Below are 17221 nucleotides of genomic sequence, written 5' to 3' on the forward strand. Positions count from 1 at the left end.
ATTTTATCATGCCGGGTGGTGGTGGCGCATGCCTTTAATCCCAGCACTTTGGAGGCAGAGGCAGTTGGATTTCTGAGTTCAAGGCCAGCCTGGTCTACAGAGTGAGTTCCAGGACAGTCAGGGCTACACAGAGAAACCCTGTCTCGAAAAACCTAAAAAAAAAAAAAAAAAAAAAAAAGATTTTATCATGATAGAGAAATTTGGCACAAAATATTGATGGGTGATACCAGGTATGTATGCCAGCATGATACTGCGTTCAAGACCATATCAAAAACTATACTTCAAAGTATACAAATTCTGTGCCCCCAATATCATGTAATATTATTTCAGCATGAAAAAAACCAATGGACAAGCCACACCACACTGACAAACTGAAGACAAGAAACTCCTGTTGGCCAGGTGGTACTGGTGAATGCCTTTAAGGCAGGAGGATCTCTGTGAATCCAAGGCCAACCTGGTCTGTAGAGTGAGTTCCAGGACACCTAGCATTACACAGATACCTTGTCTCATTGACACAACACTCAGTCTCCACAAAAGAAACGCTTATCATCCTTTGCCTTTGGAGTATTTGAAAATATATACTGTTTTTCAGGAAAAACATTTCTAAAACTGTCTAGAAATAGAAGTAAATGTCCATATTGGTAAGCCAAAAATGATAAGCCCACTGATAACCTATAACAAAATTAGGGCCACAGAAAGCCTTTTCTTTAAAATCGTGCATAAAACAAGCAATCTTATTTTATCACCTCTATTCATCACAGCAGGGCAAGTACTTGGAAACATGGAAATTGGAAAAACAAAATAAAAGGCATGCAGCTAAGAGTTGTCTTACAGATGAAAGAAAAGCCAAAGAGCTCAGTAAAGATGAAAATTGTAATATCACATATAGAAAAATCATGGGCTGGAGAGATGACCTAGTGGTTAAGATCATTGACTGCTCTTCCAGAGGTCTTGATTTTGAATCCCAGCAACCACATGATGGTTCATAACCATCTGTAATGGGATCTGACTCCCTCTTCTGATGTGTCTGAATACAGCTACATGTACTTATATATAAATAAGTAATCTTAAAAGAAAAAAAGCCAGTTAGTGGTGGCACATGCCTTTAATCCCAGCCCTTGGGAAGCAGAGGTGGGTGGATTTCTGAGTTCGAGGCTAGCCTGGTCTACAGAGTGAGCTCCAGAACAGCCAGGGCTATACAAAGAAACCTTGTCTCAAAAAGAAAAAAAAAGGAAAAGAAAAGAAAGAAGAAAGTCACAAATAGTGAGTAACCTGGAAAGGAAATGAAGAAGCTGGGTTTGTTGGTGCAGGACTCTAAATCCAGTTTCTTGGGAGGCTGAGGGCAGAGGATGGGAAGCTCAATGCTATTATGACTCTATCGAAAACAGTGATAAATTGGAACAAAGGGAAAATTCTGGAGGGATCCCTGAGTGGCCAGAGCACTGTCGGCTCTTGCAGAGATCCATGGCTCCGTTCCCAGCCCTCATGTAACTCTCTCAGCCCCTGTAACTTCAGTTTCAGTGGATCTGCCAACCTCTTCTGGCCTCTGCAGGTATGACATGCATATGGTGCAGAGATTTGCATGCAGACATTGTATTTGCATAAGATGAAAATAAATGATTAAACAATTTCAGGAAAAGAAATAAGAAGAATAATTACATTTATGAAGTCATCAAAACCAAGAATGAACATAATAGGGAAATAATCACTGTAAGATGAAATATCTGCTCACAGAACTATTAAAGTATGGAAAGAAATTGAATTTGGTGCAATTACATGAGGATACCTGACCTCATGGGTTTGAATATTGTTACAATGTCTATAAGAGGGGTTAGAGAGATGTTTCATGGGTTTAGATCACTGGTTGTTCTCTCAGAAAACCTTGATTCTGTTCCTAGTTCTTATAGATGATTCAGAACTTTCTGTAACTGCAATCCCAGAGTATCTGCCACCCTCTTTCAGCATCTGTATGCACAGGGCATTCAAGTGGTTTCAAACACATGTCCAGTAAGACACTGATACACATAGAATAGCATTAAATCAAAAATGAATAAATGAATTAAGAAAATGCCATAATAATACTACCTAGGGATGGAAAAAAGGTCTCAGTGGTCAAGAGTGCTTATTGCTCCTACAGAAGATCCAGTTCTATTCCTGGCAGCCACATAACACAGCTCACGTCAATCTACCTGTAACTCCAGCTTTAGACAATCCAGCACCTCTGCCACTACAGGCTCTCTCCTTCCCTTCAAATGTACATTCACATAGGCAGATATACACATTCACAACTCAAAGCAAAATTAAGTGTGTGTGTGTGTGTGTGTGTGTGTGTGTGTGTGTGTGTGCGTGTGTGTGTTCTGGACCAGTACTGTTTTGCCATACATCTATGGGCTATATACTCTCTGGTTCTTGGTTACCCAAGCAGTTTCAGGTAAGGGTTCCCTCTTTTGAGTAGATCTTTAGTTAACTAACATATTGCTTGACTACTTCCACAAGTTCTGTGCCACTGTTGTCCTAGCATATTTTGCAGGAGAACAGAATTGAGGCTGGTTCATAGTACAAGTAAATGGAAGGAAGCTGCAGAAAGATCAGGACTTCTAATCACAGAGTCAGAAGCAAAAGGAATGTGCCCATAGAATCATGGGTAAATATACTATTACACAGAGAAACCTTAAGCTTTTGTTTCCAAACACCACTCTAGCTTAACTTCTCCTAAGGGAGGAGAAAGTGCCTGTCTTGGAGCAAGAGATTCTTAGTGTAACTCAAAATTAAAGACGAAAAAGAAGAGTCTGAAGTTCACCTGGAAAAATAACAGGACTTCTCCAGTTCTTGAAGCCATCCTCCTCAGGCTACCCCTCTCTCTTGCTCTCCAACCCCAGAACATTCTGCAGGAGGCCAGCAGTACCTATTCCCAGCCCTTTCTCATTTTCAACTTAAACTCACCGGATCAAAGACAGTGTTTTCTCATAAATTCCTCCAAACTCTGCACCTTAAATTGTTCTCATGTCTTCAGACACCAACCAAGAGATCCAAACTCTGTGGAGAGGAACAAATGGAGGCCAAAGACTATGTCCTGAGAATTCAGTCACTAAGCTGGCTTTCTGGTGAGCCAGAGAGAAATAAAAGTTCAGACTTTAAAGGTAGGAACTGAGAAAGAGGAACTTTTACTAAACTACCAACCAACGGGGTGGTACCCCATCATTAACTGGAGTTTTACCACCAGAGGGAGTCAATTGTCTTGGTCAGCTCTGCCTTCCAGGAGCTTGGGACATTTTTCAGAGCTACAGGAACTTGTTATGTCACTTGTTCAGACTCATGATGCAATCAACCAAAAAGTTTCTGACCCTCTGGAAATGTGGAAAGAAAGCTTCCTCATGGACTTCTCCTGCAGCTGAGCTCCTGTACTGGCTTTGCCTCGGTGGCAGGTGTGGCCCAAAAAGAATGAAAAACAAGGCTAGGGACAGAAAACTGCAGTGTTCCTCTGAGGCTGGGGCTGGACTCTTACAGGATGAGAACAGGAAGGAAATTGTAGTTCAGGGAAGCTGCCACACAAGCAAGATTTCCCACCCAGCAGGGACAGGATGGGGAGGAGTCATGTGCAGAGCTAGGCAGAAATGCCTCACCACCCTCACAGCAGAGAGAGTAGTGAGCTGCAGAGGGCTCTCCTGCTGCCCCACAGTCTCCTCCAGGTTATCTATTCTGTGGCTGAATAGACCTAGTCCTTTTACAGTGCTGACCTGATCCATCCATTCATTTCCCCCTTCCAGGAGTCCCTCACCAGAATGTCTCAGGAGGTCATTTGATTTAGGAATTGTATTAAAGACCAGTACTACTGCTACAACATTCCCTGAATAGAAGATGGAAATCTCTAGGGCTATGAATGGGCTTCTCTGAGAGTAATGTTTGTCTATCATTATGGAGCCTGATGGTGGACCCTCAGTATTGCACAAAATCAGGTGTGGTGGCTCCTGCATGTGGTCTGTCTTAGTTATTCTTCTATTGCTGTGATAAACACCATGACTGGGACAAGTTGTAAGGAAAGTGTTTCATTTGTTGCTCACAGTAGTGTTCATGACCAACACAGTGGGGTGCATGGCAGCAGGCAGGGAGACATGGTGCTGGAGCAGGAAGTGAGAAGTCACAACTTGAGACACAATCTTGTCACAAACCTGAGGCAGAGAGAGAATGGTGGTGGTGGTCAGAATCTATTGAATCCTGAAGGCTCCACCCATGCCATACCTTCTCCAAGAATGCCACACTCCTAATCTTTCCTGAACAGTGTCCTGCTAACTGAGAACCAATTATTCAAAAATCTTAGCCTCTGGGGCCATTGTTATTCAAACCAGCACAAGATGACACTGCCTTGCAGCTGGCTGAATGAAGATCAGGGGCTCAAAGGCCATCGTCAGCCTTGGTGACTAACTTCAGGATGGCATGAAAAATACATGAAACTTTCCAAAGAGAAAAGGAAGGGAGACAGAAAGGAGAGAAAAGAAGGAAGGAAGGAAGGAAGGAAGGAAGGAAGGAAGGAAGGAAGGAAGGAAGGAAGGAAGAAAAAAGAAAGGAAGGAAGGAAGGAAGAAAGGAAGGAAAGAAGGAAGGAAGAAGAAGAAAGGAAGAAGGAAGGAGAATAAGAAAGGAAGGACAAAAGAAAGAAAGAAAGAAAGAAAGAAAGAAAGAAAGAAAGAAAGAAAGAAAGAAAGAAAGGAAGGAAGGAAGAAAGAAAGGAAGAAAGAAAATAAGTTAAAGAAAGTCAACCTGTGTGAAGGAACAATGGAGAAGCCACCATCACCTGTCTCATCCCCTCTCATGTTTGCCTCTCATTATTTCTCTACATTCTCAGATCTACTAAATATGGCATGATGAGTAACAGCAGATATGACCCTGTAGTTTGAATTTATTTCATGTTGTGATCATGGGCTTTTGCTATTCTTGTTTACTTTGGTCTTTGACTTTCAGGAATTGAACCGTGGACCTTTTGGATGTTGGGATAGTTCTCCATCCCTAGCCACACCCCTACCTAAATTTCCCATCTTGTTGAGGTGATGAGCCTCTACTGTTGTTCTTGTTGTGACACAATTGCTGACAATGTTAGGATGTTCCTGCCTTCTGAATTGTTAATCATTACATAACAATATTTTAAAAGATTTATTTTATGTATATGAGTACACTGTAGCTGTACAGATAGTTGTGAGCCTTCATGTGGTTGTTGAGAATTGAATTTAGTACCTCTGCTTGCTCAGGTCAACCCGACTCTGGTCGACCCCATTTGCTTAGTTCCTGTTCTCTCTGGCTCAAAGATTTATTTATTTATTTATTTATTTATTTATCTATTATTATAAATAAGTACACTGTTGCTGTCTTCAGACACACCAGAAGAGGGCGTCAGATATCAATACGGGTGGTTGTGAGCCACCATGTGGTTGCTGGGATTTGAACTCAGGACCTTTGCAGGAGCAGTCAGTGCTCTTACCCACTGAGTCATCTCGCCAGCCCTACAATTTGTTTTTGAGGAAGGGATTTACTCCATATTCAGGAAATAACTAAGTGTTCAGGATGGTCTCCAATTCCAGGCAATACTCTTTTCCAAGGACATCCTAAAACTACCCTAGCACTGCCGATGTTTGGCTTTAGGCCTTTGCATGTGTTTCCATCAGCTGCTGGAAGAAGCCTCTCAGGACACAGTTATGCTAGGTTCCTGTCTGCAAGCACAGCAGAGTATCATTAACAGTGTCAGAGGTCGGCTCCCTCACCGAGGGTGAATACAGTGGGTTTGGCCTAATGATGCTTATTTGTTTTTAATGTTGATTTGGGTCCCTCAACAACTGTTTGCACAAGATAGTCTGCACATAAAACACTGAGGGACCTTGACCTTAGTTAAATCTGATTGATAAAGATGCCAGCAGTCTATAACTGAGAGAAGAGACATGGGAGGGGTTTAGGTTTCATTGGCTTGGGACCATGAGAAGAGTCTGTGAGAGAAAGGGGAGAGAGAGAGAGAGAGAGAGAGAGAGAGAGAGAGAGAGAGAGAGAGAGCTAGAGTACCTCCATGTCTTAGAAGAGTATGCAGGAGAGACAAGAGTCACCATGGGACAGAGAAGCAAGAAGAGCACCCTGGGCTCTGTGCTAAGAGAACATGGCCCAGAGGACTGACTAATTGGAGTTAAGAGCAGCCAAGATGGAACATAGAAATTAGTAAGTGGTAATTCAGAGTTATCGGTATTACATAGACTCTAACAGCATGAGAGTAGGCACAGTATTTATTAAAATATTCCTACTGCAGATGGGTCTCAAGTTGGAGTAGTCATTAATTGGCTTTTCCATCAACCTCTGTTTCCTCTTCATCTCTGTGTATCTTGTACGTAGGACAGATTTTTGGGTTGAATTTTTTTGGTTCGATTGATGTCACCGTCTTTCCAGTGGAAGTTCCATCTGGCTACAGGAGGAGGCCACTTCAGTGACCATATCCTCAGCTGGTAGGAGTCTCAGCAAGGGTCATCCCATAGACTTCCCAGAACCTCCCCTATCCTAGGTCTCCAACTCCTCCCAGAGATGCCCCCCACTGATTGGCATTCTCCCTCCTAGCCCCCTCCCACAATCATTCTCCCCATACCTGATCCCCATCACAGATCCACTGCTCCCACCCTCTCCCACTCAGTTCCCTCTCTCCATCCACCTCAGATGACTATTTTGTTTCCCTTCAGAGTGGGATTCATGCATACTCCATTAGGCCTTACTTCTTTTTTTTTTTTTTATATTTGAACATATTTAATTCGCATTTTGTTTCTGTCTTGTTTGCCAAAAAACCAAGTCAAGGAACTGGAGGTATAGCTCAGTGATAGTCACCTACCACATACCCTGGGTTCCATCCAGCGCTGCAGAAAGAATCTCCTCAACTCTCTTTGGTTTGCTTGGTGTTGGTTTTTGTTGTCTTTTGAGATAAGAGCCTCACTATACAGCTCCTGCTGGCCCGTAACTTGCTCTGTAGACCAGTCAGGCCTTGAACTCGCAGACGTTCACCTGCCTCTACTGGATTAAAGGTACACTCTCACACCTGCCCTGCGGACCCTGCTTGTTAATCTTTCTTACTTGACATGGTAAACCTTGTTGGAAAAGATGAACAGATGCTAAAGAAAAGATAGGAAGAAGAGCTGGCAGAGAAGCACTGAGGGGGAAGGAGACAGACACAAACCTGACAGAAGGTCTGGGNTCTTAACCATCTCAGAGAACTGGGGAGAGCCTGGGCTTTGAAGAGGTACATTTGTGTGGCTCTCTTCACGTTGTAAGCCTTGCTGGGCTTACATGATGACCAAGGACACAGTAGCTAGGCAGTTTCCTAGTAATGCCAACACTGGGGAGGCAAAGGCAGGTGGATCTACGTGAGTTCTAGGCCATCCTGGTCTACATAGTGAGTTCTCAGCTGTGCGAGGGGCACATAGTAAGACCCTGTCTCCGAACAAACAGCAAACCCCCCAGAAAGGTGAGCATCTAGGGACAGCCTTAGGGGCAAAAGGTGGTTTAGCCAGAGTTTCCACTTTTTGGTCCCTCCTTAACACCTCAGCCCCTTTGAAGTAAGGGCTGTTATCACCCCATCTGAAAGTTCAAGAAACTGACTGCAGAGAGGTGAAGTCATCTCCCTGAGGGCACAGCTCTGGCATTACCATACCAGAACCTTCCTCCAGCTGGCCCCTCACGCCAGAGTCTGCGTTTACCATGTAGGCCTTACTTCTTGATTAGTTACTTTGGGTTTGTGAAATGTAATATGGTTGTCCTGTACTTTATGACAAATGCTTGCTTATGAGTGAGTATATACTACATATGTATTTTTGCATTTGGGTATAGGTATTATCTTTCTTCTTTTACATTAATTATTTTATTTATTTACATTTTAGATGCTGTGCCCCTTCATGGTCTCCGCTCCACAAATCCCCCTCTCCATTACCCCCCCCCTTTGCCCCTAAAAAGGTGCTCTTACATTCACACATGAACTCCCTGCTTACCCCTTCAGCATCAGCCTTCGATGGAGCATCAAACCTCCATAGCACCAAGCATCTTCCTTCCCTCTTAAGTCAGATAAGGCAGTCCTCTGCTACATATATATATATATCGAGAGCCATGGACCACCCATGTATTCTCTTTGGTTGGTGGTTTAGTGCCTAGGAGCTCTGTAGGGTCCAGTGAGTTGACCATCAACTTGACCATCAAACTGTTTAAACAAAGACTCCAAAGAAAGGAGGATTTCTCCAGGATCTCATATTCAGAGAAGGAAAACAGCTCTATCCAGGGGAAGAGCTGGTCTCCTCAAAAGATTTCAAACAAGTAATGACTTGTCTGACCACCTTAAAGTGTGACACTGTGACACAGATCATGATGGGAGAATGATGCACAGGACTACACCTTGACTTGGACTACACATATGTGCATATTCTTGACTCTCTATTTAAACTTTGATCTCACTTAGGGAACCTCAAGATGCACAGAGGGTTTTTTAAATCCCTTCCTCTCTTTTTAAAATGTAGCCCCCTTTAGTAAAGCTCCTTTTTCTGCTTTCCAATATTAATTACACTCCTTTATATTGGCTTATTGAGGACAGACATCAAGACCTGACTGGCAGGTCCTTTGTGATATATTAAATAGGTACCATAATTTGCCATTTTTCCTGGGTTTGAAACTTAACACTATATATGCATTCTTGGATGTTTGGGTACCACTGGATATGGGTAGATATATGCAAATTTATATTCTTAAAGAACTACAACTCCTTTCTTCCTGCAGTTAAGAATTACCAGTAGCTCCTTCAGTGCAAGTGAGTTTCCTAAACAAGTCTGCTTTCTGTACGTGAATTTGGTGTTGTTTGGGCTTACACAGGTCTTGGGTTTGTTGTCAAAACCAATCTTAGTTCATATGGGCTGCTGCTAAACTGTGTTAAAAAGATATATTTTTTGTAGTCATCCACATCTGGCTCTTACACTCTTTCTGTCCTCTGTCCTTTCTTCTCCAATGTATCCTGGGCCTTTGAATTAGTGGTGCAGAATATATGTACTATTTAGGGCTGGATATTCTGCAATCTCTTGCAATTTTTACCTTGAGAGTTGTGAATCTCACTCTGTAACCATGCTGGCCTGCAACTCACTACATAGAGCATGCTGGCCTTGAACCCACCTAAGATTAATTTGTTCTTGCATCCCAGCTGCTGGAGTAAAAGGTGTGGGCCAGTAGACCTCAATCTATAATAGAAAGCCTACATTTTCTTTTCATTATTGTGGGCTGCTCATCTATATATTTTTATTTCTGTATATTAGAAGCTCTGAAGTTCTGAGATCACAGGCTACTACATATGGATTTATTTTATATCACATAAATAAATAAAAGTATACTCCATAGTAAAAGGAATTTTGTGAGAGAACTAATTATTCTACATAGAAATGAATTCTGAGCTGGGTGTGGTGGCACATGCCTTTAATCCCAGTACTCGGGAGGCAGAAGCAGGCGGATTTCTGAGTTCGAGGCCATCCTGGTCTACAAAGTGAGTTCCAGGACAGCCAGGGTTATACAGAGAAACCCTGTCTTGAAAAACCAAAAAAAAAAAAAAAAAGAATTCTGTTGCAGAAGTTTGTCCTCTTGAAGAACTCAGTATGTCCATGTCCACTGAATCATTAGTATAATAGATAAAATAGTAGGTCAATTGGAGAACTCATAAACAGATGAATGGATAAAAATGAAATGATCAGCATATATATTAAAATATCAGGCATTTAAAAGCAAGAAGTATTGTCATTTGGTAACTTTTCTGAACTCAGAGAATTTGTTATTCACACCTAGCTGAAAAAAAAACACTAAATAATATTATTGAAATATGTGTCATGTAAAAATATTTCATCTCACAATGGTAAATATTTGAGTAGGTTTATCAGGGGCTGGAGGCACAGAAAAATATCAGGCTCATCATTCAAGAGATAAAATTGCAAAATTATGAAGTATGCTGGCTGTAGTTATTATGTTAACTAGCTTATTTTTAGATATAGATGCATAATTCTATCTATTATGAATGTTTTTAGTTATAATTAAAATAACACAATTAAAGGACTATGAAGAATTTCTAGAACCAGCAAGGTCTACAAGACGATAATTCAGATGAAAAAAAAAAAAAAAAACAAATTCCTACAGAGGTATTCATTACCACACTATGACTTTGAAATAAATTACTTAAAAATGTGATAAAGGTCAAATCGTATCCCCCATCACAAATCGCATTTCCAATGGAATCAGAGGCAGTGGTACAAATCTCAAATCATAAGAGGGAGAAACGAACTCTACTAATTTCAAATTCGGGTGAAGTGAGTAAGTTGACAGTTGAAAATGTGCTTCACATATGCTCAGCAATAGAGCAGTGTAATAATACCCATGAGCCAAGAGATCTTCTTTCCAAGGTTCAGCTTCAGTTCTGAAAAGTTGTTGACAAACCAATGAAATACAATTTCCCCTTAGCATTCATGTGTGCAGCAATGCCTCCTGGCTTTGAAACTGAGTCAGGAAAGAGTTCAGGAATTGCTCATCGTTATCACCAGGAAAATCACAGCAGCAGGGAGGGAGGGCAATGGCTTCCTGTCCCCTGACTCTCAGACACTGGGAATTCTTGCAGTCTTACCTGAAGCATTTCCATGGTTGAGAGCTCCAACTGATGACCCACATCTGAGATGAGGTATCTCACCAATTCTGTCTGCCCCCTAGCTCATTTTCAGACTCTTCCAGCTTTCTCATAAAATCTTCTTTCTCTTTCTTCAGCTCCTGCAGCTCTTCATTCTCCTTGGAGTCCAGGAGCTCTCTCAGACCTTTAAACTTCATCTGAATATATTCTGCATCACTCTGTATTTGGTTCTTCAGGGGTAACAAAAGGGAGCAAAAGTCAGTCTGATCAAATGGGACTTGGTGATAGAGAAATACTGCTCTGGGTGGGGACTTGGGCTTAGGAAAGGGAAGGGAATCTTAGGGAAGCTGTGTCTCCTTTTAATGTTTGGTTACAACGTTTCAAATAAAAAATATAAGGTCACCTTTACCAAGACCACGTGAGGCTAAGTGGGATGTGTCTCTTTTTTTTACTCAGCTGCCCAAGATACTTTTGCCTGACTGCATATTCCTCATCCCACCTCTGAATCCCTGAGGAAGCTCAACCCTAGAAATAGAACTGAGGCCTGTTCCCAAGCATCTTCCCCAAAATTCTGAGCTTCAAAAAGCACCACAGGAGCCATTCTGACCAAGAATCCTCCATGGTGCCAGCTCCTCACAGAGCCTAGCTCAGGTGTGATACACTGACTCTGCATCTCCAGCTCCAGGGGAACCAGTAGGAAAGTATAGTCAAGGCTTCTTGGCCTCCCCAACTCCTAGGAAGTAAAGACCCCAGGAGCTTCTTGCTCAGGTCCCCTTGGGCATCAGGCTGACTCCCTTAGGAAGGGTCCCTACTTGCCTCCCAGTCAGCTCTCTGTTGCTGAAAGTCATCCTGCCATTCATCACATCTTTTCTCATTTTCCATCAGCTTCTGCAGAGCTGCCTGCAGTTTCTCCTGTGAGAAAGGAGTTGTATCAGAGACAACTTGTGTGATTAGTAGGACTGCTGAAACAGAGGAAGCTCTTCTAGTCAATCATCCCACCAAGTAAAATTCTGTTACTTTGAATCCAGCATCAGAGAACTGGGTGTGTTTTGCTGATTTTCTCATCTTTCATGTAAGTATACACATATATTATACACCCCATACATTTTCTCATTTTACACCTGCACATTTAAAAAAAAAACAAAAACAAAAACAACTTGGTCATAATATGTGTCCCTGGCTGGCCTGGAATCTTGGTGTGGACAAGCATCCTACTGACATTCGGAGAGCCTTCAGCGTCAGCAACCAGATCTCTGGGACTGAAACCTGAACCATAACGTTGGCCACATGAAAACTGTCTTTCTGTTTCTTTTCTTCTTCAGATTTTTAATTACGCATTTAAGATCTTCTTCTTCCCCTAAAAATAGATTTTTAAATCAACAGATTTTAAAGCATCATTAAAAAAATTTATTTATTTACATGTATGAGTGCTCTACTTTCATGTTTGCCTGCATGACAGAAGAGGACATCAGATCCCATAACCAATGGTTGTGAGACAACATGTGGTTTGAAGAAACTGAACTTCAAACCTCTGGAAAGGCAGCCAGTACTCTTAACTGCTGAACCATCTCTCCAGCCACATACAATATGGCTGATTATGTATGATTATGGTTTTCCCCAAACCTCTTCTCCCATCCAGATTCATATCCTTCCAGTCTCTTGTTAGTAAACAAAGAGGCATGCAAGAGACAATAACAGAGTAAAAGAAAGTATATGTAACAAAGAATAAAAGACCAAAGACATTATAATACGACAAAACAAAGAAACCATAAAAAGTGTTAAGTAAAAAATATAAGAAGTGTATATAAGAAGTAGACACAGAGACAGACAGGTTCCCAAGCCATGGGAATACCATAAAAGCTAGAGATTTATATATTAAAGATTTGATGTATTAAATTAAAATAAAAAACCTATGAGGTTGTAAAAGCTAACAAACAAACAAACAAATAAACAAACCAATCTCAGACAACATTATGAGAGAAAGAACATCCAAACAAGGGCTTGGTGCATTTGTGCTGGCGGGTCTGTATTGCTGGGCTCGGGACTTTCTTTTTAGAGTGGTTTACTTCCCAGTTTGACTCCCATGCAGAGAAATAATTTCTCCATTTCAACTAGCCTTCAGTTACAGATGACTTGTGGGTTTGGGTTTGGGGCATGAGTCCAGTTCTCCTTCCACCTCTAGGATCCCATCGGGTGCAGCCCCTTTCAGGACCCGTGCAGGCTGCCACAGTCCCTGTGAGTTAATCCTTCAGCTCAAAACAAACATCAACACACAGAGCAAACAGCCAACGCAGAACTCGCTGCTTTGCTTTTCATTATGGAAGTCTTTCCTCTCTTCCCTGATGTTTTAGCTGCCACATGCAATTCTCTTCACTGCGGTGTGTCACATGTTTATTAACCCCATTGTTGAATGTCACTAGACGGACATGTTAGGTCCTTTGAGTGAATCTGACATTGACATTGGAAGGACATAAACACAGAAGGAATCAGCAGATGTTCTTCTGCTGATTTGGCTTTCTTGGACATCGACTTAATTTAAAGAAGCAGTCCCAAAATGTTGTGTTGTATTTTTTGTAATTGTAGTCCAGGCAGGTTCTTTTATGATTTAATGGAATTAAATCACCATACCTTTTAGGATTTAAAACATTAAAAAGAATGGAAGGACCTATCAGGTTTCAAGTCTATGATGCGCAGAGTAGGACCCTGTCTCACAAACTGGAGCTTTCCCATCTGTTACTCGTTTATACTTTGTTTCCTGTACCCTCCTGCTTCTTACCCTGTATTCATGGTCCACCTCTTCAATGAGAGCTGACTGGTGACCATGGTGCTTCTGAGATCTCTCACAAACCCAGCAGATGGCCATCCTGTCCTCCTTACAGAAGAGCTTGAGTTTCTTTCCATGTTGTACACCGTAAACCACTTTCTGCTTCTCTTCTGGGATAGACTTCAACTCTTTGTTCCTTTCTACTATGTTGATTATGCTTTGATTAGGTCTCAGATTCTCAAACAGGTAACCAAACTGGCACACAGGACAGCCGCCTATCCCTTTCATGCTTCTGTTGGACACATAATTCAGTGTGATGCAGGCTTGGCAGAAACTGTGGCCACAATCGGTGCTCACAGGTTCCTTCAGGAGCTTCAGACAGATAAGACAGGTCACCTCTTCCTTTGCCATTGCCAGAACTGATGAGGCCATCATTGCTGTGATCCTGTGTCTTTCTAGGTCCCTGCATGATAAGGATGGTTAAAAGGGCCGTGTAAGAAGTAGAGGCGCAGAATCCATACGTTGTAGAGATCAAGGAAGGACTAAAGTGACAATGTAAAAGAACAAAGGAAGAAATATAGTGACATAACAAATAGCACTGCTTCATACTCTAATAGGTCATCCCAAGTGACAAATTTGCCACACGATTGTTATTCCCCTTTCAGTAGATCAGAGAGAAAGTGTTTCTTTCAACAGCATTGTGCAACCTCCCTTCTCTCCTTCTCGTTCATTTCCCAGGCACCATCTTCAGTGTCAAAAGCACCAAACCTCTCACGTCTCTGGCCACTGTACTTCTCTCATCACTAGGCAGTGTGTCTCACTCTGATCCTCTCCTTACAAGATTCTTACCAGAAAGAGCAAGTGCTTACCGGCAGTGCAAATAGTCCCATCTCCTCCTGATTCACATATGCAATGATTTCTGTGATTTCCACCTAATAAACGACTATATGTGTTTGTTCACATGGTTAAGTTAATCCCTGTACTAGATGTATAAAAGGGTCACTCAGAAGGATCATTTAACTTCAATACATTGAAAATGTTTGAAAATCCCTCTGGAGTCTTTTTTCACACAAGCCTGCTCTAACCCATACAGGTGGCCAAAGAAAAAAAGAGGTGGCCACTAGGACAAAACTGATAGCCAGAACAAAGTATGTGAGGAATTATGCCCCACTCTACGTGGGGTTATGTGAATCTTGTGTCTGACAATGCTGAGATTTTATCGTGGTCTAGAAATTTGCCAAAAACATTAATGAGATACTCTAGGTATTTGTGTCAGCATGATTCTGACTTCAAATCCACATCAAAAATTATAGTTCAAAGTACACAGAGTTTTCCCCAGTAATATGTAGTATTAGCAGGAGAAACCAATGGACTAGCCACACCATATACTAACCAGGTGATGGTGGTTATGCACGCTTGTAAGACAGGCGAATCTCTTTTAGTATAGAGTGAGTTCCAGGGCACCTATGTCTAGACACAGAAACCTGTGTCACCCCCCTCCCCCCACAAAGAAACTCCTGACACTCACTGCAGAAGAAGTATTTGAAAATACACACCATTTTAGGAACTAAAAAATTTCTAAAATTGTCTAGAAATAGACATAATTTTTTGTATTTTAAAGCCATATATGACAATACCACTGTTAACCTCATAACAAATTTAAGGCATTAGAAAATCTTTTTTTTCAATTGTGTGGAAAACAAGGATTTTTTTTCCATTTCTATCCATCACTGCAAGGTAAGTATGTGGAGGAAATTCAGACTGAAAAGCTGAAACAAAATATTAGGCATACAAGTAGGAACTATTTTACAAGTGATAGAACAACCAATGAGCTCAGTAAAGAGGCAAGATATGTTTAGTACAGAAATGTCACAAATAATGAGGGACCCTATAAGGAAATTAAGAAGATGAGCCTGGTGGTACATGCCTCTAAATCCAGTTTCTTTGGATGCTGAGGGCAGAGGATGTCTAATTCAAGGACATTATGACTCTATAGCAAAACAGTGTTACATTTAAAACACAGAGAAAGGGCTGGAGCAATCCCCGAGTGCTAAGAGCGTTGCTCACTCTTGAGGAGATCTTTGTTTCCATGCCCAACCCTCACATGGCTCTCATGGCCCCTGTAGGGTAGATACTGAAAACAGAGTGGCAAATGTATTTTAGTTGCAGAGAAGGCAATTAGTTTTAGGCTGCATTTTTCACTGTAGATTTTACTTTAAGATGTAGCAAGAGAAAGTTTTGTTTTTAAAGCATTTTAAAGCTATAGCAGGTATATGCTTCACTTTCTTCCAAAGAGGCAAAATCTGCTTCGCTCCTTGGTATGGTTGGACACCTACACTTTGTCAGTAGCAGTCTTAAACTACCCACAGTCAGGCAGGGGTGGCGTTCTGTAGGATTTAGAGCCTGAACAATTCTTTTGGGAAGGGGCTGTAGTGAATGTACTGGGTATGAGAGGGAAGAAGAAGGAAACAGGACTGTGAGTGAGTGTGCATGTGTGGAAATTCATCATAACCCTTGAAGCTGGCAAGCGACCACTGTTGGCCATGCTTCTCTCATGACTGCAGTGTGCGTGTATCTCTTCACCATGTTTTCCAACCTTCACTAAGGATTCACCAGATCATCTTGCTCAGATGGCTCAGGATGCATTCCTTTAGCTTACCCCATGCTCCTGGGTTCTACAGTGTTTCTATAATTATGAGAAGTGTTGTACTGTAATCTATCATATAGAGATATATGTATGGAAATTTTCGATCAGTTTTAAAAGAGATGTATCCTGTTTGCAAAGGTACAATAAAATTGTATCTTCTAGATTATAGGCAATAAAGATAACAATAAACCGTATTTAACAAATCAGGCCAATGCTCTCTGCTTATTTGATTTGGCAGGGGAGGAAGAATGTCTAATATATCCAGTAGTTTCAGGGATTTCATTTTAGCTTAAAAGGTTTGACATATTTAATTTATAAATTTCGGACTGATAAAATAGAGTTTTGGAAAACTATAAGAACTGCTTTGTTAATGTGTGTATTCCTATGTAAAATACAAGACTTCTTCTGTGTATATTTTTTAAAATTAAAGACTTGCACATTTAAAAAATAAAAAATAAAAAGTGAATAAATGAGACAGTAAAATGCCCATAGTAATTCAACATAGGAGTAGAGAGAGGGCTGTTGCAGAAGACCCAAATCCAGCTACTGATAACCACATGAAACAGCGCACAGCTAACTGTAACTCTAGCTAGAGAGAATCCAGCACCTCTGACCACTACGGCTGTTCCTTTCCTTCAAATGTATATGCACACAGGCTGTCACTAAAACAAAATAAATCTTAGTGTATGCATGTGTATGTGTGTACTCGAGTGTGCATGCATGCTTTAGATCACTAATGGTCTAAACAAGACAGAGACTGATTTGCCTTCATGCTGCCCACAATTAACCACTCAGTGCCAACTTAAAGTACCAATAGAAAGTCCTGCCACAGGGAATATTGAATAGTTCTAACATCCCAATATTTTATACAATGGCCACTGGAAATAATTCAAAACAATTTCTTCAATCCATAATTTACCATTATGTGGATGATATTTTGCTAGCTGATTCAAATGTTAAAGAAGGAAAGAAATTATGAGGAGATTTTATTAATTATTAGGATGTAAGGTGATTCTGCAGGAAATTCAACCATAAAAGATACGAAGCAGGAGAGACCAACTAAGACTCTTAATGATTTTCAAAAATTACTTGGAGATATAAAGTAGCTTTGGCTTACAATTGGTTTAGCTATTCATGAGCTGAGTAATTTATTTCAAACCTTT

At 41.1% G+C, this 17221-nt stretch overlaps 1 pseudogene; it reads right to left on the reverse strand.

Annotated features, from left to right (window-relative positions):
* Positions 1-6306: 6306 nt before the first annotated feature.
* Positions 6307-13843, reverse strand: LOC110321869 (annotated as a pseudogene).
* Positions 13844-17221: the final 3378 nt, after the last annotated feature.

This window comes from Mus pahari, chromosome 1, assembly GCF_900095145.1.
Source record: "Mus pahari chromosome 1, PAHARI_EIJ_v1.1, whole genome shotgun sequence".
In the NCBI taxonomy this organism is placed as follows: domain Eukaryota; kingdom Metazoa; phylum Chordata; class Mammalia; order Rodentia; family Muridae; genus Mus; species Mus pahari.